Source organism: Globicephala melas, chromosome 13 (assembly GCF_963455315.2).
Source record: "Globicephala melas chromosome 13, mGloMel1.2, whole genome shotgun sequence".
Classification (NCBI taxonomy): domain Eukaryota; kingdom Metazoa; phylum Chordata; class Mammalia; order Artiodactyla; family Delphinidae; genus Globicephala; species Globicephala melas.
Window position 1 is genome coordinate 3,733,180 of NC_083326.1, and position 26,686 is coordinate 3,759,865.

Below are 26,686 nucleotides of genomic sequence, written 5' to 3' on the forward strand. Positions count from 1 at the left end.
TAAATTTTGCAAAAAGGGAAAACAATGCTGTATATTTATGGATAGGTACATATGTGATAGAAAACATACATGTGAATGATGAGTATCAAAACCAGGACAGTGGGTACCTCTGAGAGGAAGGGAATAGGATCTGTAGGCTATTCTGGGGGATTCTACTATGTTTGTAAAGTCTTCCTTCTTAAAAAAAAAGATCTGAAGCAAATAGGGCACAATGTTAAGATATGATAGAATTGAAAGGTAGGTATACCAACCTATTATCCTCTATATTTGTATGCTTGAAATATTTCATAGTGAAACAAAACCCAAAATGCATCCTAAATCTGATCATTCTTCACTTCACTGCTACTGCCACCATTGTCCTGGATGACCACAGTAGCCTCCTGTCTTTCTATCTTGCTTTCTATCTTGTACCACTACAATCATTCTCCATGTAACATCCAGAATGATTTTTGATAAATATAAATCTGATCTCACCATCCCCTATTCAAAATCTTTCAACAGGTTTACAGCACTCGAAAAATAAAAATTGAACTCCTTACCGGAGTCCACAGGCCCTGTTTTATCTCCCACATTTAGCCTTTATTCTTCCTCCACTGTCATTACTTATTCCCTCAAACTGTGGCACTTCTCACTACCTCAAATTATATTAATTCATGGTTTATGGGTACAATTCTTCCCAGAGTCCCCGCCCCCACTAGAATATAAGTTCCAGGAAGGCAGGGACTTTGTCCTCCACTGTATCCCCACTGCCAAGAACACCATTTGACTCATATTAAGCATGAAATAAATATTTTCTGGATGAATGAAAAAAATGAATGATTTCATTTTCATTCATATAGAGGAGGAATAACATTTCAGTGGTTAAAAAAAATGATGTAATCAAATGTATGGAGCCTGAAAATGACAGGGTACACTCTCAACAATGACAACAATTGCTAAGACCCATTAAGCACTTATTATGTGCATTTCCAAGCACTAGAACCACTTACATTTTGGGGTGCATGTCAGCCTTGCTCTCCTCAGAGGCCCTGCAAACCTGAGACATAGGAACCTCCTTCCTAGCCACAGCTGATTGGATTTGGAGGAGAGGAGACTGAGAAAAACCCATATGTTAGACAGGGGGAAGCAATCAGGTTCTTTTTCTCAAAAATTTATCCTGAGTGACATGTGCGCTAATGAAGTTTGAAGATGAGTCATGTTAATGGCAGGACATTTTTGAGTGAAAGGAACAACTGCTGAGGTCCTGAAAGCTGCACTGGTATCTACCCTTTCTGAACCTTGTTGTTCAATGTTTCATTGGCTAATGACAAAAGTTACCCGACTATTCTTCCAGAAAAATCCTCTCCCTTCATTTTTAAAACTAATACAGGTAGGTCTTTGTTGGTTATTCATTCTCTTAGAAACAAACCAACAACAGCAACAACAAAAATTAGCAATCTCTTGATCAGGGAAACTTGACTAGGGCAGTCTTTCCCACACAAGGTCTCATTTCACTATGAGAAGGTATTACTGTTTCCATTTTACAGATGACGATACAAGGCTTGAACAGGTCCAATACCTTTCCTAAATCACAGAGCAGTAAGTGATGGGGCAAGATTCCAATCCTGGCCTGTGTGCCTCTGAATGTGGTTGCAGGAATGGCAGCAGGAGGACTGTTCACAGATAAAGTTAGGAAGACAGGGCACACATTCTGATACCATTTAGGGTAAATTAGAAAATGACACTGATAACAGTGAAGGTTAAAACCCAGATTTCATTCTATTTTTGGATAAGATCCAGTAAAAGCTCTCTATTCTTATGTTTCAACAACTGTTGGCAGAGAGAGATTTATACCAACACAGACTGTCTGTATGATTAAAACTTTTTCTCTTTCCACTGACAGAAGTAACAGTTTTTAAAGAATGACAGGATACATTCTTTTTAGGTGACATAAAAAATGGAGTTTTAACAATATATATTCAGAAATGAGTTATAGTTGACTGTTAGAGGGTTTGCAGTTAGGCGGGTATCTTTCTTGTCATTCTTGAAAACTCTCCCTCATTCTTGCATGCCTATAGAAGCTCTGTGGAAGGTGGTTTGACATAAGTGAGGCTGTGAATACAGAATTCCAAGGTGTTTGTATGGGAAGAGGCTACTGAAGAGAAAGGGATAGGCATTGATGGATTCACGCACAATTTGAAGAGCATAATCGGTAAAACAAAAAAGTTTATGAATAAAAAACACTCAGAGTTCACCCTATAAAACATCCTTGCTCTAAGAGAAAGAACAAGTGGAATAACTCGTTTTCTCCAACTGAAGTTGCACTGTGTTTTTCAATATTTTAGAAATAATATGCCTTAAAAAAAAAGAAATAATATCTCTTGAGAAACAAGAGATAAGCTTTGGCTCTGTTTCATACACGTCAAATGACACAACTTGGAAGCATCAATAACGTGGACACCCAATGCAATTTTGCTACTTTGGTGATTATTGAAACAATGTTTTAAAACTCAAGGATAAGAAATGTAACGAATGTTTTACAGAAGGAGAGGAAAATAAAAATTTCCTTAGAAAGAGGGGAGTTTTTCTTTTGTCTGTAGGTATGAATAGTATAGGAAGCAATTAATGGACACATTTTTTGAAATGGTTCTGGCAGCGTGGGCAGGTTGTTCACACACCTGTTCCTGGAGGCGCAAAAGAAAGGGAGACAGGAGCAGCACGCTCTTCCTCAGAGATGTCTATTGCTGTGCATGTTCAGGTCCTACATGAGGCTGAGGACCACGTTGTGAATGTCAGACAAACCCGGCGACGTGTATCATGGGAAGTTCATGAGGCAGGGGACAACAGGAACTGCCAGATGTGCAAGGTCACAGTCCCCTACAGAGGTGATGGGCGGCTCACCTGGACTGTACATCCGTGGCAGGAAGATCCACTTTCTGATCTTGCCAGATATGCTGAAAAACTCACCCACGTTAAAAAGCATGAAAAAGAAAAACCAAGGCTCGGGGCCAGCCGGTGAAAAACTGCTATTCTGAAGGCCCAAATGGCCTCAGGAGAAAGAGGATGTGGAAACATCTTCCAGAAGCAAAGATACATTGTTGAAGAGAACTTTGCCCTTGTTTTTTCTTTTAGGTTATCTGGGTTGGGGTGTGGTGGTGGTGAAGCGCATGCTTATGTATATGCCTTAGGTTTTCTTTGACATCTTTCTCTTTAGATGAGGAGAAATGTTAAATTTAATAAACATGGCAGTGGGGTTTTTTTTCTTCTTGAGAAAAAGAGATAGGTCTAACCTGGGGCAATTTTGCCCTCCACGGGACAATCGGCATTTGGCAATGTCTGGTGATATTTTTGGTCGTCACAATTTGGGGGTGCTCTGGCATCTAGTGGGTAGAGGTCAGGGACCTGCTAGACATCCTACGATGCTCAGGTTAGCCCCCCACAACAAAGAACTATCTGGCCTCGAATGTCAACAGTGCTGAGATAGAGAGACCCTGCCCTAGCCCAACAAATCTAGCTGGAGAATTGCAGTGAGAAAAAATGGGTTCCTCTCTTAAAGGAAAAAACACATGCTGCTGCCTTTGTGTTTTCTTTCTAAAGTGGTAGCTTTAATTAAAACTAATTTTACCATATGACCCAGCAATCCCACTACTGGGCATATACCCTGAGAAAACCATAATTCAAAAAGAGTCATGTACCAAAATGTTCATTGCAGCTCTATTTACAATAGCCAGGACATGGAAGCAACCTAAGTGTCCATCAACAGATGAATGGATAAAGAAGATATGGCACATATATACAATGGAATATTACTCAACCATAAAACGAAACAAAATTGAGTTATTTGTAGTGAGGTGGATGGACCTAGAGTCTGTCATACAGAGTGAAGTAAGTCAGAAAGAGAAAAACAAATACCGTATGCTAACACATATATATGGAATCTGAGGGAAAAAAAAAAAAGGTCATGAAGGACCTAGGGATAAGACGGGAATAAAGACACAGACCTACTAGAGCATGGACTTGAGGATATGGGGAGGGGGAAGGGTAAGCTGTGACAAAGTGAGAGAGAGGCATGGACATACATACACTACCAAACATAAAGTAGATAGCTAGTGGGAAGCAGCCGCATGGCACAGGGAGATCAGCTTGGTGCTTTGTGACCGCCTGGAGGGGTGGGATAGGGAGGATGGGAGGGAGGGAGATGCAAGAGGGAAGAGATATGGGAACATATGTATATGTATAACTGATTCACTTTGTTATAAAGCAGAAACTAACACACCATTGTAAAGCAATTATACTCCAATAAAGATGTTAATAAAAAAAGAATATTCGAAGAAGAGAAAAAAACCCAAAACAAAAAACTAATTTTAAGACAGGGTGAGATGAGATTGGGGAGTGATGTACATGTGAAAATGAGGGATTTGAATGCTCTAGGTTACAGGATTTTGTAGGTAGTAGTGTGATAAGATCTCTATTCTAGAAAACTAACACTGGGAGTAAGTCAGGGGTCAAGTGACCTCCAAAGATGTCCTCTGAGAGTGTCTCATTCATGATAGTCCCCATGTCATGACCCCTCATCTAGGCTACACAGCCTCATTTCTGACCTCCCAGGTCCTGGCAGTCACCCTTTCCAAGTCACCTTAATTTCTGGAGAATATTTTCACTGGGTATAGAACACTTAACTTCACAGTATTTGGTTTTCTTTCAGCCCTTTAAAGATGTTTACTATGACCATCTGGACTCATGTTGTTTCCATATCTTGGCCATTGTAAATAATGCTGCAATGAATATGGGTGTGCAGATACCTCTTCAGGATAGTGATTTCATTTCCTATGGGTATGTATCCAGAAGTGGAATTGCTATACCATATGATAGCTCTATTTTTAATTTTTTAAAAAAAACCTCCATACCGTTTTCCATAGTGGTTGTACTAGTTTATGGTTTCACTGAGAGTGCAGTTCCCTTTTCTCCACATCCTTATCTCTTGTATTTTTAATAATAACCATTCCAACAGGTGTGAGATGATATATCATTCTGATTTTGATTTGCATTTCCCTTATGATTAATGAGGTTGAGCATCTTTCCATGTACTTGTTGGTCATTTGTATGTCTTCTTTGCGAAAACATCTATTCAAGTCCTCTGACCATTTTAAAATTGGATTGTTTGGTTTTTTGCTATTGTGTTGTATGAGTTCCTTACACATCTTGTATATTAACCCCTTATCAGAACGATGGCAAATATTTTCTTACATTCCATAGGTTGCCTTTTCTTTTTATCAATCATTTCTTTTGTTGTGCAGAAGCCTTTAGGTTGATATAATCCCACCTGTTCATTTTTGTTTTGGTCATGTGTGCTTTTGGTGTCATATTGAAAAAAAAAAATCATTGCCAAGACCAATGTTAAGGAGCTTTTTCCCTAGGTTTTCTTCTGGGACTTTTATGGTTTCGGGTCTTACATTCAAGTCCTTAATCCATTTCAAGTTAGTTTTTGTGAGTGGTGTAAGATAAGAGTCCAATTTCATTCTTTTGCGTGGGAATATCCAGTTTTCCCAACACTATTTATTGAAGAGACTGTCCTTTACCCATTGAGTATTCTTGGCTTCCTTGTCAAACATTAGTTGACCAAAAATGTATTTCTTAATGTGTGTCTCAGTTGGAAACATTTGAAAGCCAGTGGTTATGTAGAGAAAATTCTTTAGAAACACTTATATTACATTTGGAAATAAGTCAAAAGATAGTACAGCATATCCTTTCAATGTCATACTAGAGCAATGTTTAAGAGGCCCAACTGCTTTCCAAAAGGACTTTTTGCGATGATGGAAATGTTCTATATCTGTGTTGTCCAATATATTAGCCATTAGCTACATATGACAACTGAATATGTGAAATGTGGCTAGTGTGACTGAGGAACTGAATGTTTAACTTTATTTAATTTTAATTAGTTAAAATTTAAATGTAAATGGCCAAAACTAGAGGAATGTTTCTATGTCCTTTAGAAAAGAAAATGTCAAGATTTTACTGCCCTGTAGAACATTAACTAATTTTGTATCTAAGCTAGCAATCTTATCCTAACCTTTCTTCTCAAAATGCCTATAAATACCCAGTTCCCCAAAATGCTCTTTAAACCAGCTTTACCATCTTACTGGCTCCCTCAGTGAGTTAGATAAAACCTTTGACATTATGTCCGTTCATATCAAAGAGAGTCATATTTTTAACTTTTTTTTTTTTTTGCGGTACGCGGGCCTCTCACTGTTGTGGCCTCTCCCGTTGAGGAGCACAGGCTCCAGACGCGCAGGCCCAGCGGCCATGGCTCACGGGCCCAGCCGCTCCGCAGCATGTGGGATCCTCCCTGACTGGGGCACGAACCCGTGTCCCCTGCATCGGCAGGCGTACTCTCAACCACTGTGCCACCAGGGAAGCCCATGTTTTTAACTTTTTTGAAAGTCATGTCAACAAAAGAATGTGCTAAGTGTAGCGTAAAAGGATATATAGTGGAATCAGGAATTAGTTTTCTCTCCACCTAAGCTCTGCCTGGAGTAAGTATTGTGATCTGATAAACACCACTGATTTGTCCTAGAAAGTGATTCCGGAGCTGACTCTTAGTAGGCAAAATAGGCTTTAATTAGGCAAATGAGGTAGGAATGATCCTCCAAGCAAAATGAACTGCTCAGGACTGGTTCACAAGCATTGTAAGCAGTTCATTTACGCTGGAGTGAGAGATGAGGGGAAGTGTCTGGGTCAGGGTGGGAATGACAGGTGAAACTGGACAGAAAGAATAGCAAGAGAGTGTAGTGGAAAGGAACACTGGCTTCAGTCAGGAGACCTAGGTTTGCATCTTAACTCTATCTAGTTGGATAACCTAAAATGAGCTAACTCAACTCTTTGAGCCTGTTTCCACAACTGTAAATTGGGAGTATTAATAACTTTCCATGGGGTGTTAGGAGTAAATTGGATAAACACATAAATCACATAGTACATTGCCTGGTGCCCTACTTTAAATGTTTAATAAATTATAGCTATTATTACTAATGAGAGAGCAGTGAACAACTTCAAATGGTGCCAAGTTTAAATTTGGTAAAGTGTAAAATAATCTATAATTGGATTTCCTATTTAGGAAGTTATTGGCAACTTTGGCAAGAACAGCTTCAAAGAAGTAGGAGCAGAAAGTGTTGAGAAATGAATGGGAGGTGACGAAGTGAAGAAGAGGATAGCCAGTTCTTCCAGAAAGCTTGAAGTGAGTGCCAGAGAGGTGATTCAATTTAACAATACAAGATGAGAACTTTTTTTTTTGTGGTACGCGGGTCTCTCACTGTTGTGGCCTCTCCCGTTGAGGAGCACAGGCTCCAGACGCGCAGGCTCAGCAGCCATGGCTCACAGGCCTAGCCGCTCCGCGACATGTGGGATCTTCCCGGACCGGAGCACAAACCCGTGTCCCCTGCATCGGCAGGGGGACTCTCAACCACTGAGCCACCAGGGAAGCCCGAGAACTTTTTTTTTAGATTGAGGAGACTTGAATATTTTTGTATACTGAGGGGAGAATGGATGAAGGAAGCCAAAGATAATGAGGAGAAGATGTTTAGAATAAGATTCATAGCAAAAGAGACTGAAGGGAAAGACCTTGAAGACACAAGAGTAGTTAGTAGATGAAGAAAATAAAGCAGAGGAAAAAGTAAAGTCCATGTTTGTCCACTTCTAATGAGTAGGTCTGATGTGGGGGAAATTGGAGGGGAAGGAAAAGTTTAATGCACAGTTTGCATCCAAGATAGCCCCTGACAGCCATAGTCCACATCAGATTCTATCAGTCTAGATGGACCAAGTACAGACAATTTCAAAGTAAAGCAGGAAGGAATTTCCAAACCTTTTTCTTAATCAGGAGGGAGAGGGGGGCCTAGAGAAGACGGGATGCCAAAATAGAGTCTTGGGAACAGAAGCATTGGGTCACGAAGGCCTGAACAACTGCCGAAATCAAGGACAAATACTATGGTGCATAAACTTTAGAGACAGAATTTAGGGAAACAAAAGAATTGCAAATGACCCAAGACCTGCCAATCATCCCCTTTCTGTCTCTCGATTGGTCAGTGCCGTGCAAAACCTCTGGATTAACAGACTTATTTTAACATTGATTGGCATGAGTAAAGAGTCCATCTTTGCCCAGTGATTGGCTGGCATGTCCAGGCTCTGGCCAATCCTGAAGGGGGCGGGCTGGTTAAGCGTCAGGTTTCCCTGAGCCGCCATCGGTGGATGTACTGTCAGCCTAGAAACTGGTTCCTTTTCTCCCTGCTGTCGATGGAGCTTTCTTACCAGACTCTCAAATTCACTCATCAGGCGCGGGAAGCGGTAAGGAAAGCATATACAAAAAAAGAATTGTACTACCAGGAGCTCCTCTCCCCTTGTTGCTGCGGGCCGATTCGAGTGTCTCCAGTTGCTATGGTGACAGAGTCCGCTGCCCGAGTGGAGCAAGCGCAAAGTCTGGGGACTGGGCTTGAGGCAGGGGGTGAGGGAAGGATGGGTCTGGGACGCAGGCGGGTTTGGACTTGACAACGGGTTTGTTGAGAGACGGCAGGGTTGGTTTGTGACTGAGGAAGTGAGGTGTCGAAGGGGAGGTATTATTAGGCAGGCCGAGTCTTGATGGGTGAGCGGGTTCGGGGGGTGTTCAAAATGGAATTGTTCAAAGACAGGACAACACTGACCTGGGAGTTGGAATACTGGGTTCTGGTCCTGATTCACTACTACCAAGGCTGACAGACCTTAGGAATTCAATTCCTCTCTCAGGTTCCGGTTCCCCATTTGAAAGTAGGTAATTGGATTACAATCCTTTTCACAGGAAGTTAACATGAATTTTACAATACCATACTGTTTCCTGTTGTCTGTGTTATCCGCTAACTGGCTCAGCAATACTTTCCACAACAAAAAATGTGAATTGAAGATGTACTATATGCCAGGCTCTGGGGAAATAAAAGCAATGCTTTAGGGGGAAAAATGATTTTAAAAAATTTAAATTAAAAAATACTGGGGCTTCCCTGGTGGCGCAGTGGTTGAGAGTCCGCCTGCCGATTCAGAGGACACGGGTTCGTTCCCCGGTCCGGGAGGATCCCACATGCCGCGGAGCGGCGGGGCCTGTGAGCCATGGCCGCTGAGCCTGCGTGTCCAGAGCCTGTGCTCTGCAACGGGAGAGGCCACAACAGTGAGAGGCCCGCGTACCGCCAAAAATAAATAAATAAAAATTTAAAAAATACTGGTGGGCTTCCCTGGTAGCGCAGTGGTTGAGAGTACGCCTGCCGATGCAAGGGACACGGGATCGTGCCCGGGTCTGGGAAGATCCCACATGCCGCGGAGCGGCTGGGCCCGTGAGCCATGGCCGCTGAGCCTGCGCGTCCGGAGCCTGTGCTCCGCAACGGGAGGGGCCCCAGCAGTGAGAGGCCCGCGTACCGCAAAAAACAAACAAACAAACAAACAAACAAAAATACTGGTATCTAAGCTCCACCTCCCGAGATACTGATTTACTGGTCTTGTTGTATCCTGTGCATTGATATTTTAGAAAATCTCAATAGGTGATTATAATGTGTAGCCAAGGTTATGAACCACCACTTTAGTGTCTCCCACCTTTAAAAAAAAACTAATAATACACGAAAAAGGTAACCCTTTGGTCTCACATCCCCTCTACCTAGCAACCTCTCTCCAACTTCTCCAATTTCTCTCCAACTTCTGGAAAGGATTGGCTACACTTGCTGTTGCTACTTCCTCACCTCTGTCCATTCCAACCTGAGCCTGAACTACCTGCATCAAAACATTTTGAACTGGCTTTTAATAAAGCAGATTCCTGCACCTCCCTGAGAATTACTGAATCAGAAACTCTCAGGGATGGGGGTCTTGAAACTTGCATTGTAAATGCACACTCCAGGTTTGAAAACCACTGTCCTAGATGGTCTTATACATTTTCATGACTTCCAATGCCATCTGTATGCCAACAACTCCCCCAAACTGACTCTAGACTGGACTTCTTTGCTGAGCCCCAAACCCATGTGATATCTTAGAATATGGAACACGGAGAGCACAATGAATCAATTGATTGTTTGACAAATCCAGTGGGGAATCTCAAGAATCTGCATGTTAACTTGTTCAACCCCTAACATTTAACCTTCTCTAAAACCTGTTATCTTTCCCAGTCTTCCTCTCTCTGGGAATGTGAAACCGCCATCCACCCAATTGCTCCGATCAGAATTCTGGGAATCATCCTTAGCTCCTTCTACCTGCTAATTCATCCTCCCATCCTCTACATAAGGAAGGCATCAGCAAATCTTACTGATTCTATTTCTATAATGGGTCTTTAATAATAGCCTTTATCCAGGTCCAAGCCACTATCATCTCTCACTTGAACCATTTCAATAGCCTCTTAACTATTCCCCCTGTTGGTTTTGCCTCCTTCCAGTCCATTCTTCATCTAATGATCAGAGTGATCTTAAAATTGTGTCACTCCCTGGCTGGGATCCTTTTAATGGCTTTCCATTACACTTGGGATAAAACCCCCAACCTTGACATGATCTATAGAGCAGGCAGTGATGTGGCCCAACTTCTACATCCAGCCTCTTTCTCACCACTTTCCATATTGCCTCGCACTGCTCCAGGCACATTCTCTCAGATCTGACATGTTTCTGAACTCCGTATGGTTTGTACCACACAGGTTACCATTTAATTGTGATTAATTTATGTTATTACCTATTTCCTGCATGTGACATAGCCTCTCAAACAGAATTCATGTGACTTGGAAACAGAGACCCAGTCTTATTTTTTTGTTCTATTCCATAGATGGGACTAAGAGCCATATTTAGGTATGCTCATTGATGTCTTGAACTTTTGGGGTCTGAGTGCAAGAACTGTGTCTGTGGAGGGAATAAGGTTGAGGTGGGGGAGGTGATCAGTGAGTTGGATATAAAGAGGATTGCATGTCCACAAGGAATTTTGATCATCTATGTTGTCTACTGTATTAGGATTTCAAGAATACTTCCTTTTTATTTGGTTAATTTTTATTGTAGTTTCAAATTTAAAAAATATATATATATATTTTAAATATATATATATTGGATTTCTGTTTTAAACAAAGTAATGCCAGCACTCAGTTTAAAAACATTTAATAGTTCTACAAAACTTAAGAAAAAAAGTTTCCTGCTTCCTTTCACACCGCCTTCAAATATTGCTCCCCAGAAGCAACTGCTTTTACCCTTCTTAGCAGCTTCTTCAAAATAACAAGTTAAAACTTCTGAATTCTGATTTTTCATTCTCAGATGTAAATTCTATTTACTTTGATGGAAAATGAGCATTTGGCTTTTTTTAACCTACCTTGCTCCTTCCCCATCCTCTATCACTAGCCCATACTTAACTTCCCTTCCTCCATTTTCCCAAGATCATTTTATCACAATTTTTGGTTAAATACATATTCAGTACAGTTATGTATATTAATCTGACCATGAAAGTGTTATTCACAGCTGATATGGTACACTGTGGTTATATTTTATTTTTTATTTAACTTTGGGCAGGACTCAATCATAGCTTAACTATGCCTTACCCTTTGGCTTAATTTTCTGTATATTTGATGACTACTTTCTTCCTAAATTTTCTGAAGGAATTGTAAAACTCCTTTCCATATGGTGAAGCTCACCAGGAAATCTTGCAGTTTCTTTTTTTTTCTTAGTGATATCCTTTCTGGACCTCTTGCATCTCCTGCTTTGTAGACTGGTTGTTCTCTGGGCTTGCTATGCAGCATTCTTCCTGGGAAATCCCTTCCCCTCTTCCCTGTGTCAGAAACCCTGTTTCTTGGATCCCATGTCTTCTTCCTTCTTGTCCTATATCCCTGTTTTAGTGAAACATACTGACCAATGACTGCCTGAGAAAAGGTACATGGGAGGCAAAGTTTTTGAAGTAAGGTACCATGTATGAAACTCTGTACTTCTCTCACCTTGTTGATGGTTTGGCTGAGATTAATATTCTAGGCTGGAATTGATTTCATCTCATTTGAGAAGGCATTTCTCCATTATCTTTTAGCTTCCAATGTGACTGCAACAAGTCTGGTGCTATTCTTTCTCTGAAAGCTTTTAGAATCTTCTCCTTACCGTCCCTGGTTTCTGAATTTTCATGAAGATATTGCTTGTTGAGAATCCTTTTTCATTCACAGCACTGGTATGCAGTTATGAGCCATTTAGATCAGGGAATTCATGCCCTCAATTCTGGAAAATATTCTTGCATTATTTCTTTAGATAATTTTTTCCCTTTCTTTTTTCTCCTCTCTTGCTCTTCCTTCCTTCCTTTCTTTTTCTTTCTTTCTTTCTCTCTCTCCCTCCCTCCTTCCTTCCTTCCTTTTGTATTTTTAAGGTTTTTCTTTTCCCTGGCAGTCCTATTCATTGGATATTTGACTTCCAAATGGAACCTCTAATCATGTTGTTTTCTGTTTTATTTTACATCGCTTACTTTTCTTGCTTTTCGTATCAAGAGACCTCTTCAACTTTTTATCCCATTTTGTTGAGTTTTAAACTTCTGCTATTGTATTTTTATTTCCAGGTACTTTCTTATTGTCTCAATGTTCCTTTTTCACGGCATCTTGTTCTTACAGGATGTCATGGCTCCTTTTATCTCCCTGAGGTTTCCTCTCTCTCTCCCTCCCTCCCTCTTTGTCTTTTGCTCCTAGCATTATGTCTATTTCCCCTCAGGTTTTTCTTTGCTTTTTTCCCTGGTGCTCTGTCTTTCATGTAGGAGGTTTTCCTCAGAAGTCTAGTGAACCTTGCCTGAGGTGAGACACCTAAAAGCTAATTAGAATCCGTGTGTTTTAGAAGAGACTCTTCAAATAAAGATGGGTTTCTCTGTAGGATGATCACGAAGCCAGGGGCCTTTTCACTGGGACATCCCCAAATGCCAGTTAGTGTCTGTAGGTCTTTGCTCTGAGGCCTTCAGTTTCTCTAAGGAGAAGTCCTTCTCACCTTTCTACAGGGAATGAGGGCAAAACAAGCATGGTTGCCACCACTGTTGGAGTTGAACAGGGAAAGACAATTGAGTGGGGGGGTTGGGGGCTTCTCCTCACTCTTCAGTGTATAAATTATACTTAATTACTCCTTCCTTTAAAAAAAATTCCTTTACCATCACTTTAATGTGATTTTGGGAGAGAGCAGAGATAAACAATCTCCAGAACAGTTTTGTTTTACAGATATTTATTGAATGCCTACTGGGTACAAAGACTCGTACTAGTTGCTTTTGCAGGGGGTGGTTTCAGAGAGGTGAATGTAAAAAAAAAAAAAGAACTAATATATGATTCATACCTAAAAGATAACTTTATTTTGTTATTGTTGGTTTCAAGCTAGGCGTTTGTCATACATGTTTATATATTAAAATTTACTTTTAAATATGGTTATTTCTTGGCATATGATAGGGGTTGGTGGCTGAGCATAAGAATGGGAGTTAGATACTCTTGAATTCATACCCCGGTTTTTACTTAATACTGAGGTAAATATGCATTTATTCATCAGCTCATACAATGAACACTTACTTAGTGACTGCTATGTATAAAACGTGGTGTTTTGAGATACCCATGATGTTTTGTGCATTGACACAGTTGATTATCCGTGGGAAATGCCTCTTCTCTTGGTTTTCATAATGCTACAGTTTCCTAGAGTTCTGTTTTCCTTCTTGGCCTCCTTAATGAGCTTATGTTTCTCTGCCCCTTACATTTTTGTTCTTTAGGATCTGAACTTGCCTTTCTTGGTCAGCCTGCTTCCCAAACTTGACAAAGTGCCCCTCCTTGATGCAATGAGTAGACATCACCATGCCACCTTTATCCCAGGAAATTATAATTGAATTTTTCCTTGTTGATTGCCTCCCCTGACCCCAGTAGACTATAAGCTCCTTGAGGGCAAGGACTCTGGCAAGTTTCTTTCCTGACTGGTAAACTGATCATGCTTCTGCAGGGCTTCTGAGTCTTTAATGTGCACACTGAACACCTGGGATGTTTTGAAAATTCAGATTGTGATCCAGTAGTTCTGGATGGGGCATGAATCATGAACTCTCTTGTGGTACTGATGTTGTAGTGATCTGTGGGTAGCAAAATCTGTGAGTGGAGAATTTTCTCCTATTCCATTTTAAATTTAGTGTTTAATTAAAATAAGACTATATGCAATTTGTAAACCTCCGCCACTTTCTTTTTTTAAACTTGAAGGTAAGATCCTCGGGGCAAGGAAGCTCTGAGGAGCAATTGCTTCAGTGTTTTTAGTTTGACCATACAATTAAAACCAAACAAACAGTAATTGGTCTCAGTGCAGAAGAATGGTTTTTAGAAAGCCATAATTGATCCACACATTCGTGTGTACACACAAAATAATCTGAAAAATAGTTAAGTTTATTTATTCTCATGTGTCATTACATGTACTTTTTAAAAGTTGTGACTTTGCTTGTGTGAAACTTATATTAAAAATATCTGCTATAAGTGTTAGCTAATTAATGAGGTGTCAGATTAGGTTTTTAAATGAGCGTTGATAAATGCCTTAGCTTTTATTAATTGCATGGGCCCCTAAAAAAAAAAAACTAGAGTAATTGAAAATTTAATTACATCAATGTTTTTCTTCAGAGAACTAAGGCTTATTAAGCTTTAAATGTTCAAACATTTAAGCGTCTATTGAAATACCAATAGCTATAAACAATGTGCAGTTCTAAATACTAATTAAACAAACTCTACCTCACCATAAAGCTAAGCTGAATTTTAAGTAACTCATGTTTTAAGTTCTCGGCTCTGCTCTTACATAAGGAAGGTTAAGCACTTCACTACCGAGCACTGCCGTAGCCTTGTGGGCATCTTCAAAAGTGCTGTGGCTGCTGTTGAACCCCATTCTTCCTGTACCTGGACCAAGAAAGGGAGGCTGATCAGACAACCTGGAACATTTTGCTAGTGTCACATTGCTATTCTTGGAGATTTGTTGTTTTTTCTTTTATTTTTCTTTTTAACCACTAACTGAGAATATGAGAATATACAGATATGACTTTGTATATCTGATGTTTTGGGTTAAAAACATCCTTTCTTTCTTTTGTAAAAATAATGTTAATTTTATTAGGTTTTATTTTTAAGGATAAAAAGTATATATCTCTCCACTCAGGTCAATCTTGTAAACATTAAAAAAATGATAAAGCTTTCTGCTCTCAAATGTGGTAGAGTAAATGGTACCAGACTAGCCTTCCTGCTATATGTAACTAGGAAACTGGACTAAATATATGAATAATCTGTTTTCAGACTTTGGGCAATGTGATCATGAGACAAGATCTTCTGCCTGGAAGCAGTAACTGGGTTCTAGCACACAAGGGAGTATCTAGGCAGGGCACAGCAGTTTTGCAGAGATGAGACAAGGGAGTTGAGTTTGGGAAGACTTAGCTGGTTAGAATTGGGAGGGAAGAGGAACAGAGAGGAGGGAGCTAGGCAAACAAATTGCTCCATACATCTGAGTTTTTGGCTGAATACTAAGCTGTGCATACACAGAGTGGAAATGTATGAAGCTGGGGAAAAACCAATTATCAGGGAACTATAAGCTGAAAAACTACTGGTGCTCACATAACATTGAGAGACATTTGAAGTCCAGCCAACCTGAGTGGAGACTTCTTGTGGAACAGCAGAGCATTTAGTAGAGATTCCAGGAAGGCAGTGCATTAAGAGTAACCCTAAACTAGGCTTAGAATAAAATTGACTTTGGATAACCTCCTTCCTAACAAAGCTTGATAGAATCAGACTTACCTGCAAATAACTAACCTATCTGCCCCCTCAAAACCCTCAAAATACTTAAAAGAAGGCAATATAACCTAGGTATTCACAAGACTGGCATCCAAGGAAATAACTACTAGCGGTCATAAAACCCAGGAAAATGTGCCCAAACCAGGACAAAAATCAGTCAACAGAAGATCCAGTAATACAACAAAAGACAGAATTAGCAGACAGGGTCTTTAAAAATAGCTATTATAAATATGTTTAAACATTTAAGGGAAACATGATTATAAAAAGGAGAAAAACAGAAGATATAAGAAGAATAAAATGGAACTTAACAGACTTGAAAAATATGCAGAATTCTTTCTGGGTCCTCAAGTCTGTTCCATGGGCCTTTTTGTCTATTTCCTGTGCTAATACCACACTGTCTTAATAAATATAGTTGTATCCATTCTTGATATCCATTAGAGCAAAGACTTCTACTTGTTCTTTTTTTGTCAAATGGTCACACTATTATTTGTTCTTGTAGTTCCTTTAGGTGTAAGATTAGATTGTTTATTTGAGATTTTTCTTGTTTCTTGAGGTATGATTGTATTGCTATAGACTTTCCTCTTAGAACTGCTTTTGCTGCATTCCATAGGTTATGGATCGTAATGTTTTCGTTGTCATTTGTCTCTAGGTATTTTTTGATTTCCTCGTTGATTTCTTCAGTGATCTCTTGGTTATTTATTTACTTATTGTTTAGCCTCCATGCGGTTGTGTTTTTTTACGTTTTTTTCCCTGTAATTGATTTCTAATCTCATAGCATTATGGTTGGAAAAGATGCTTAATATGATTTCAATTTTCTCAAATTTACCAAGGCTTGATTTGTGACCCAAGATGTGATCTATCCTGGAGAATGTCCGTGTGCACTTAAGAAGAAAGAGTAATCTGCTGTTTTCAGATGGAACGTCCTATAAATATCAATTAAATCTATCTGGTCTGTTGTGTCATTTAAAGCTTGTGTTTCCTTATTAATTTTCTGTCTGGATGATCTGTCCATTGGTGTAAGTGAGGTGTTAAAGTCCCCCACTATTATTGTGACTTGCCGGGGACCAGCCCCAGCTGGACAGGTTTCACCCAAAGGGGAGACGGAGTCGGCGTGGACAGAGCACAAGACACCTCAGAGGATGCAAGGATCTGACAAATTTATTTTTCACGATTCCAAAGTATTTATACTATAAAATAATCTCATTTTCAATCTTAACAACCTCATTCCCATGCCAAAAAATCTCTTACACAAGCCATAAAACAAAAGTAATTTACATCAACAGATTACATCAGCAGGTTAAACAGGTTAAATAATCTTCTTATCGCTTATAGTCTCTTTCATCCCCTGTGGCCATAAAACCTCCCCGCCACCATACCCAAGTGTTTCCTAACATATCTCTAACTCCCCAGGAGGGCCAAAACCCATTCAATTTGTCTTCTAAAGTAAGCTTTTGCCACACAAATGCTCCTATTGTATTTCCCTGAACCCAACGCCCTGGCCTGGGAGTGGGGATTTCAGGTGTAGCCATTAAAGGAGCCGGAGTAGTTACAATCTTTTTGGCTTTACCCTAAGTTGGGGTCTTTCCCTAAACCCTCCATCGGAGCTGGAAATATTTCCCAACACTAATAGCAATCCCATAAAAATCACCTTAAGCAAAAGCAGGGGGGAACAAGGGGAACCACGCAGAGGAGAGCTTTGCTTCTCCATATTTGTACCTGACAGTACCAGCTTTGCTTGGCACTATGGGTCTCGTCCATGCTGAGACTCAAAGGCACTTCCTACACGGCTCCCGGCAATTGTGTTACTGTCGATTTCCCTTTTTATAGCTGTTAGCATTTGCCTTATGTGTTGAGGTGCTCCTATGTTGGGTGCATATATATTTATAATTGTTATATCTTCTTCTTGGATTGATCCCTTGATCATTATGTAGTGTCCTTCCTTGTCTCTTGAAACATTCTTTATTTTAAAGTCTATTTTATCTGATATGAGTATTGCTACTCCAGCTTTATTTGATTTCCATTTGCATGGAGTGTCTTTTTCCATCCCCTCACTTTCAGTCTGTATGTGTTCCTAGGTCTGAAATGGGTCTCTTGTAGACAGCGTATATATGGGTCTTGTTTCTATATCCATTCAGCGAGTCTGTGTCTTTTGGTTGGAGCATTTAATCCAATCACGTTTAAGGTAATTATCGATATGTATGTTCCTATTACCATTTTCTTAATTGTTTTGGGTTTGTTTTTGTGGGTCCTTTTCTTCTTTTGTGTTTCCCACTTAGAGAAGTTCCTTTAGCATTTGTTGTAGAGCTGGTTTGGTGGTGCTGAATTCTCTTAGCTTTTGCTTGTCTGTAAAGCTTTTGATTTCTCCATCAAATCTGAATGAGATCCTTGCCGGGTAGAGTCATCTTGGTTGTAGGTTCTTCCCTTTCATCACTTTAAATATATCGTGCCACTCCCTTCTGGCTTGTAGAGTTTCTGCTGAGAAATCAGCTCTTAACCTTATGGGAGATCCCTTGTATGTTATTTTTCCCTTGTTGCTTTTAATAATTTTTCTTTGTTTCTAGTTTCTGTCAATTTGATTAGTATGTGTCTCGGCGCGTTTCTCCTTGGGTTTATCCTGCCAGGGACTCTCTGCACTTCCTGGACTTGGGTGGCTGTTTCCTTTCCCATGTTAGGGAAGTATTTGACTATAATCACCTCAAATATTTTCTCCAGTCCTGTCTCTCTTTCTTCTCTATCTGGAACCCCTATAATGTGAATGTTGTTGCATTTAATGTTGTCCCAGAGGTCTCTTAGGCTGTCTTCTCATTTCTTTTCATTCTTTTTCCTTTATCCTGTTCCATGTAACAAAAAGAATAAAATATCTAGGAATAAACCTACCTAAGACCTGTATGCAGAAAATTATAAGACACTGATGAAAGAAATTAAAGATGATACAAATAGATGGAGAGATATACCTTTTTTCTCTTTCAGAGATGCATTTAAAGATTTAAATTTCCCTCCAATCACTACTTTGCCTGCTTCCACGTGTTTTAATATGTAGCATTTTAATTTTTTCCTTTTCATTCAATTTCACATATTTTCTAACATCTATTATGATTTTTCTCTGACCCGTAAGTATTTAGAAGTGTATTATTTGCATATGGGAAGTCTATTGATACCTTTGGACATTGTTTTCTAGATTAACTGCATTGTGTCTACATAACAATATTCTACATAACAATCTACATGATTTCAGTCCTCTAACATTTGTCAAGAATTGTTTTATGGCTCAGTGAATGGTTAAGTTTCTTAATTGTGTTGTTCAAATCTTTTATATTTTACAGATTTTTTTCTTCTTCTTCTGTTAATTATTGAGGAAGGCATATAAATATCTCTCACTGTGATTGTATTTTTTTGCCTATTTCTCGTTTTGATTTTGTCAATTTTTGCTTTATTTATTTTGATACCATGTTATTATGTACATAAAAATTTAGGATTGTTATCTTCAATTAATTTCTGGGTTTTATGTGAGATAGGGGTTAAGCTTTGTTTTTTTCTTATTTGGTTATCCAGTTGCTCCAGTACCTTTAAATTTTTTTTTGAATTACAGTGGCAACTTTGTAAAAAATCACATTATCGTATATTTGTGGGTCTATTTCTGAACTCTCTGTTCTGTTCCATTGATAGGTTTATCTATCTCTGTGCCAATATCAAACTATCTTAATTATTGTGGCCTAGTATTAAGCCTTGAAAACTGGTAGTGTAAATCCTCTGACTTAACTCTTTTTCAATGCTGTCTTGGTTATTCTAAATTTCCACATAAATTTTAGAATCAGATTTTCAATTTATACAAAAAAGTCTGCTGAGCTTTTCATGAGATTTCATTCAATCTATAGATCAATTTTCAGGAGAATTAACATCTTAACAAAATTCATTTTCCCAATTCATAAACATTGTATCTTCTTTAGTACCTCTTATCCCTATTTTGTCATTTTCAGCATAGAGGCTGTATTAGTTTGCTAGGGCTGCCATAACAAAATGTCACAGACTGGGTGGCTTAAACAACAAAAATTTATTTTCTCACAGTTCTGAAGGCTAGAAGTTCAAGATCAAGATGTTGGCAGGTTTGGTTTATCCTGAGGCCTTTCTCCTTAGCTTGCAAATGGCCACCTTCTTGCTGTGACCTCAATATGATCTTTCCTACATTGGAGAACATCCCTGGTGTCGCTTTGTGTGTCCAAATTTCCTCTTCTTCTAAGGACACCAGTCAGATTGGATTAGGGACCACCCTAATGACCTCATTTTAACTTAATCACCCCCTAAAGGCTCTATCTCCAAATACAGTCACATTCTTAATTATTCAGGGTTAGGGCTTCAATGTATAAATTTGGGGAGGAGAGGACACAATTCAGCCCACAAAAGAAATCTGAAACATCTTTTGTTAGATTTGTTCCTATCTGATTTTTATATACTATTGTAAATGATATTGGTTGAAAGAGTTTTTCTCAAGTCTGTCTGAGAGTTCCAGTATCTTGAGGCCCATGTGAATCTGTTTCAGTTGTCTGTTATTCCTAATGTTTTTCATTTATGTTGTTCTTTTCTTAGACTGTATATGGCAGTGTAGTTGATGGTTTGTTTTTAGAAATAATTTGAGATGAAGGATGATGATATCTTCCTGTAGAGGTAATTTAGGCTTGTTTCTGTCTTGTGCCTGGGGAGAGGAGCTAGTAATCTAGGAATATCTCAATCCAAATTCAGGGACTGAGATTTTTCTGGGCCATACAGAGCTTAGGCAGCCTAACTTATCCTTTGTCCTTATTCCTTGGACTGAATAAGGACTGAGTATTCATTGGTTTTACCAGGATCCCCTATCTTGGTGGGTCTTGGATTAGAACTTTTGCACCTGTAGCACTTTGAGGTTGTCAAACACACTACTCAGCATCTTAGCCTCTTAGAGGCAGGCAAACGTCCTGGAGAAAAATTCGATTCAAGTGCCATGGTCATGTCTTTGTATTAATTGAGTACACACACACACAAACACACGCAGATGTGTCTGGAGAATAAAATCCTATAAGTGAAATTGCTATATCAGAGTTTGTATATGTGTATGTTTGATATATGTGCATCTGTAGAATACAATTCTTGTGGAAATAAATAAAAACCACCCAAGCTGAACAAACAGAGGCTATTTATTGAGAGCTTGCTATAGCAAGGGAGTCAGCTACCATCACTCGCATTTGGCAGGCAGGGGAGTGGGATAGCTTTATAGTGAAAAACTAAGGGAAGGCTTTGGTATTTTCTGATTGGAGGTTGCTGACTTGGGAAATCCGAAGTTGGGCCTAACTAGAAGCGGGGCATCTTATGTGATTGATTTGGAGATCATATTTGGCTTTCTCTGGTTGGTCCTGACCTGGAGGCTGAGGGCAAAAATTGGGAGGCTGGGAGCTGTTGACCAAATCCTCACCACTCTGGGCCGATTGCTAAGGAGGTTGTGATTTAGTTTCCTGGACTGATTGCTGGAGAGTCTGTGATTTGGTTTTCTGGGATGGTTGCTGCAGAGGTTGTGGTTTGGCTTCCTGAGCTTATGTGGTTCTGGTCATTAGTCATTTATATATTCAGTTTCTCATCCTAAAAGTGATATTGTAGTACCAAAGAATATATATTTAACATTTGCCTATTAACTTCAATAGAAGTTGTATTAATTTATCATCTACTAGTAATGTATGATCATCTGCTCTAACACAGCAGGCTATTAAGCTTTTGAATTCTACTTAACTGGTAGGTGAAAATTTGTATCATATTATGGGTTTTTTTTCTTGTTTTTTGAATTTAATTGAATTTAATTTTTTTATACAGCAGGTTCTTGTTAGTTATCTATTTTATACATATTAGTGTATATATGTCAATCCCAATCTCCCAATTCATCCCACCACCACCACCTCCCTCATATTATGTTTATTTGCATTTTAGTAAGATTGAGCATCTTGTCATATATTTAAGAGTCATTTGTGTTTTCTTTTGTGTGAACCATCTTTTCCTATGTTTGCCCATTTTTATAGTAAATTATTGGGTTTTTTTCTCATTAATTTGTGGGGCCTTATTATATATAAAGGAAATTTGCCTTCTGAATGTTAACTGAGTTTATAAATATCTTTCCCAGTTTGTTGTTTATCTTTCGACCTTGTTGTTTTATATATTTCTAAATTTTTATGTGGTCAAATATATCAGTCTTTTTAATTAATTGCTTCTGGGTTTGTGTCCAAGAAGACCTCATCTCCTCTGAGAGTAAAAAAAAAATCTCATGTTAAGTACTTTTGTTTATTTATATAAACACAATCTGGGGATAATATTTGTTAAGACTATGTCATATTGTTTACAAAGAGGCTAGTTAACAACAAAAGTATAATGAATCTTAAAATCATCAGTGGGACTGAGGCGTCTCATCTTCAGAATTCTGAAGTGTTCTCCAGGCAGGAGGCAGTGGCTATGGCAGCTCACAGGTACAGCACTTGAAAACTACAGTAGTCAGAGTCCAAAAGTTTCCACAAAGCAAAACATTCTGGTCTCCTTTGGAAGTCCCATTCCCTAACACCCACTGCCCTTGTATTCCTCCTCTGGAATTCCAGCTGCAAGGCAAGGCCTCAATTTACTGTCGGGAGAACCTGTTCTTGAAATCTTTAATTGTCTTGGCCATCATGGGGGTGATTTTCTTTGCAGGTTTCCTGCTGCAGACTACCCGCGGCAAGTGGGTACTGGTGGTGCTTGAGCAGGCTCTGGCTGGCTCCTCATGGGTGAGGTTAAGGCTGTTTCTGCTGGAGGGAGTATGGATGGTTCCTGTGGGGTACAGGGCTGGTTTGATCTTGACTTTTTCAGGGGCAGCTGCTTCTCCTATTTCAAACTTCTCCTGCCTCCTTCGAACGTCAGAAGGTGGCCTGGCCAGAGAGTTGAGAAGGATCATCTTTGCTTGTTGGCCTTTGGGCTTATTGACTTGTGCAGATTGGATATTCACTGTCAGTGCTTGAAGCCGCTGCTCTCGGGCATCCTGAAGCCGCATGTACATCTCTCACCATGTCTCGTGCTCTTTTGGCCTTTCTTTCCTAAAGTTTTGGTGAGAGTGAATTTTCCATAATTTGTCTGTTTCTTGGACTCATGCATGATTGTATTTCTCTATGCGATACAGCTGATCAGGTGTACAGCTCTCCAAGATGGGTTCAAGAACTGAATATGGGACTCCTCCCACTTTAAAGATTGAATTGATGTTGTTTTAAGTACCCAGATGCACTGCTGGCGCAAGGTCATCATTTTGGCAAGATAGGCACACTTGGAGCCAGAAAACACTTGCATCTTAGAATTCATTCTGTGTCCAGTAAATCCAACTTCTTCCTCTTCCTGGGGTGAAGACAGTGCTTTTTGCTTTGGTCGTAAGGAGGACATCAATCCAGAGGCAAGAAGTGGACGGTCATTGGCCTGGACCCTGGGTAATGGGAGGTCCGGCCACACTGGTGCATCAGTGGGGACTTTTTCCAGCTTGGCCCAGACGTTTCCAGAGGGCTGCAGCTTCTCTGATCTGTTTTCATTCACCTTAGGTAGTTCCTGAACCAAGTCCAAGTTTTCACTTGAATCATATTTTTTAGGTCCTTTTTCTTCAAGAGCAGTGGCTGAAGTTTTCATAATCTTTTTCTTTTTCTCCCTAGGCTGGTTGTGGTTGAGGTATGACTCAAAAGACATGGTGGGCGGCTTGAATTCATTATCCATATCCACCTCCTCACCTTTAGGGAGGGAGCCCTCAGGCTTTCCATCCAAATGAGGAGGTCTTACTTTCCCTTCTTGAATCTTTTGGTTATTGGAAACCTTCTCTTTCACCTTGGGTAACAGGCCTCTTGTCCCCTCTGCTATGTCCAAGCGGTGGAGACGCTGCTTGTTTTTGTCCGGTTTGGTTTTCTCGGAGTCTTCGTGCTTTCGCTTTTTAAGGTCTGAAGCTTGTCTGAAGGGAGGTAAAACCTGGATGCCGCGACCCTCTCTTTCCTTCTCTTTCTCGACACCACTAGAGGGCGGATTCTCGTTTGCGCTGTTCCGGGGGAGAGACCGCGGCCTTTCCTGTGGAGAAAGGCCAGGCCTGATTTTCGTCTGGTCAAAGCAGAGGACTTCTCGTGTCCCTTGGTATAGACCAGGCGTTTGTCCCTGTGGGGAGGCTGGTGTCCCCTGCTTAGACTCCCAGCCCCTCTTCCCTGGGGTGCACCCAGGCGGCGGTCCAGTCTGGCCCAAGGGGCATCTGAGGGGCCTTCTCCAGGCCTCTGCTGTGCAACACGGGCCTCCACCAGGCGTCTGTGACAGTCCCCGTACATCAGACAAGGACGGCTAGACTGAGGAGGAGACCAGCTGTAACCAGATGATCCCCGCCCCGAAGAATAAACTGGGGAACCCCCGCGGCACCGCCTTCTGTCCTCGCCCCTCTCCCGGCCGTGGGACCCGTGGCAGGGCCTCACGAGCTCTGAGGGGTGTCTGTGCAGCTCTGGTCTGTGCTCGCGGCCGTGCGATCCGTCTCTGCGGGCTGCGCGGTGTGCGTGGCCGTGCCCCTCCATCGCCTCCTTCGCCGAAGGAGCGTCCTCTAGGGGCTGTTGGGAATCGCTCTTCCTCAGGTCCCTCTCGGCAGGCTCGGGGTTTCCGTCCACTGGAACCAGCCTCCTCCACAGCGCCGCCAGGTCCCGGCCAGGCTTCCGACGCTCTGGTGTTTGTGCCCTCGACTGGCCATCGGGCCGACCCCGCTCTCCGTGAGAACGGCCGCCGGAACGGGCGAGGCCAGTGGCGCTTCTGGTCTCTTCACGGCCTCCTCCGCGACCTGGTGCCCGGACGCCGCCGCCCGGCCCTGCCCTGCCCTGCCCCGAGCTCCCCCGGGTGCACACGGCGCGGCCCCGCCTCTGGCGCTCGGGGCGCGGAGCCCCCACGGGAATGGCCACCAGCGCGCGTCCGGGACGCAAGGAAGCCCCAGCGCCCCCTTCCTGAGGGGGCTGAGAGCTGTGCCCAAATTACATCACCACCAGTCAGGAGTCCCTGGGCCGCCCCGTCCCACTTGGGTCCCGAGAGCAGCAGGAATCAATCAACAGTGACGACAACCCTAGCGCTGTGCGCTTGCCATCGACTATTCCAGCCTCTACACAACCAAAGAAGAGTTATATTATCCCCATTGTACGGGTGAGTAAACTGAAAGTCTTAGAATTTATTAGATCTAAGAATTCCTGACAGTTATTTTTATTTTGTTTTCAATATTCTCAGTAGTATAAATTGACAGTTCTAATGATTACTTATGTAATAATAAGTCAAGCTTAAAGAAATAATAGGTAACAAACAGAATAAATAAGTAAAACCACCACATTCCCACAACCCAGATACACTAAGGTATTATTACCCAACAGTGAACCTTGGTGTATATCCATATATCTTTCCAGATCCTTTGCTATGTGTGTATATACATATACATGCACACACCCGTATATTTTATCAAAATGAAATTGTATTGTAAATATTGTTCTTTAACCAACTAGTTCTCTAACCAGAGTGCAAAACAGGATCATGCATTGTATCTGGTTGTATCCCCTATGTCTCTTTGAATTTGCACAGCTTCTCCCATCCCCTACCTTCTCTATTTCTATTTATTTTATCTTCTAGTTTTATTGAGATATAATTGACATACAGCACTGTATAAATTTAAGGTATACAGCACAATGATTTGACTTGATACATCATGAAATGATTATCACAAGTTTAGTGAACATCTAGCATCTCATATAGATACAAAATTAAGGAAATAGAAAAAAAATTTTCCTTGTGATAAGAACTCTTGGGATTTGCTGTCTTAACTACTTTCATATATAAATACAGCAGTATTAATTATATTTATCATGTTGTACATTATATCCCTAGTACTTATTTATCTTATAACTGAAGCTTGTACCTTTTGACCACCTTCATCCAATTCCTCCTCCCTCCACCTACTGCCTCTGGTAACCACAAATCTGATCTTTTTCTATGAGTTTGTTTGTTTGTTTTGAAGTTTAATTCACTTACCATACTATGTTAGTTCCTGTTATATGACATAATGACTTGATATACATTCGATTTATATAATTTCAAAATGATCAACACAGTAAGTCAGTTTTGAGCTGTCATCATACAAAGATATTATATAGTTATTGACTATATTCCCCACACTGTGCATTTCCTACCCGTGACTCATTTATTTTGCAGCCAGAAGTTTGTTCCTCTTAATCTCCCTCACCTATTTCTTTCCTCCTTCCCGCTCCCCTCTGGCAATCACCTGTTTGTTCTCTGTATCTATAACTCTTTTTCTGTTTTGTTATGTTTGTTCATTTGTTTTGTTTTTTAGATTCCACATATATGTGAAACCATATAGTATTTGTCCTTCTCAGTTGGATTTATTTCACTTAGCATAATACCCTCTAGGTCCATCCACGTCATTGTAAATGGCAATATTTCATTCTTTTTTTATGGCTGAGTAATATTTAATTGTATATATATGCCACATCTTCTTTATCCATTCACCTATTGTTGGGCAATTAGGTTGCTTCCATATCTTGGCTATTGTAAATAATGCTGCAGTGAACATAGGGGTACATAGATCTTTTCTAATTAGTGTTTTCATTTTCTTTGGATAAGTACCCAGGAGTGGAATTGCTGGATCATATGGTAGTTCTATTTTTAATTTTTTGAGGAATCTCCATACTGTTTTTCATAGTGGCTGCACCAATTTACATTCCCATCAACAGTGCAAGAGGATTCCCTTTTCTGCACATCCTCACCAACACTTGTTATTTGTTGTCTTTTTGTTAATAGCCATTGTGACAGGTATGAGGTGGTATCTCATTGTGGTTTTGATTTGCATTACCCTGATGATTAGTGATGTTGAAAATCTTTTCATCTGCCTGTTGGCTATCTGTATGTCTTCTTTGGAAAAATGTC

General features: G+C 40.3%; 1 protein-coding gene and 2 pseudogenes across 1 annotated transcript in view; 2 read left to right on the plus strand and 1 right to left on the minus strand.

The window, feature by feature from the left end:
* The first annotated feature begins 2,713 nt into the window (after positions 1–2,713).
* LOC132598384 (small nuclear ribonucleoprotein Sm D3 pseudogene) lies at positions 2,714–3,178 on the plus strand (annotated as a pseudogene).
* Positions 3,179–8,225: 5,047 nt separating this feature from the next.
* Positions 8,226–26,686, plus strand: part of KATNAL2 (katanin catalytic subunit A1 like 2) — an 88,538-nt gene continuing 70,077 nt past the window's right edge. The window contains exon 1 of the mRNA XM_030867868.2: positions 8,226–8,313. The gene's annotated coding sequence lies outside the window, so the exon portion shown is untranslated. The remainder of the gene's footprint in view (positions 8,314–26,686) is intronic.
* LOC115859366 (elongin-A-like) lies at positions 22,356–24,461 on the minus strand (annotated as a pseudogene).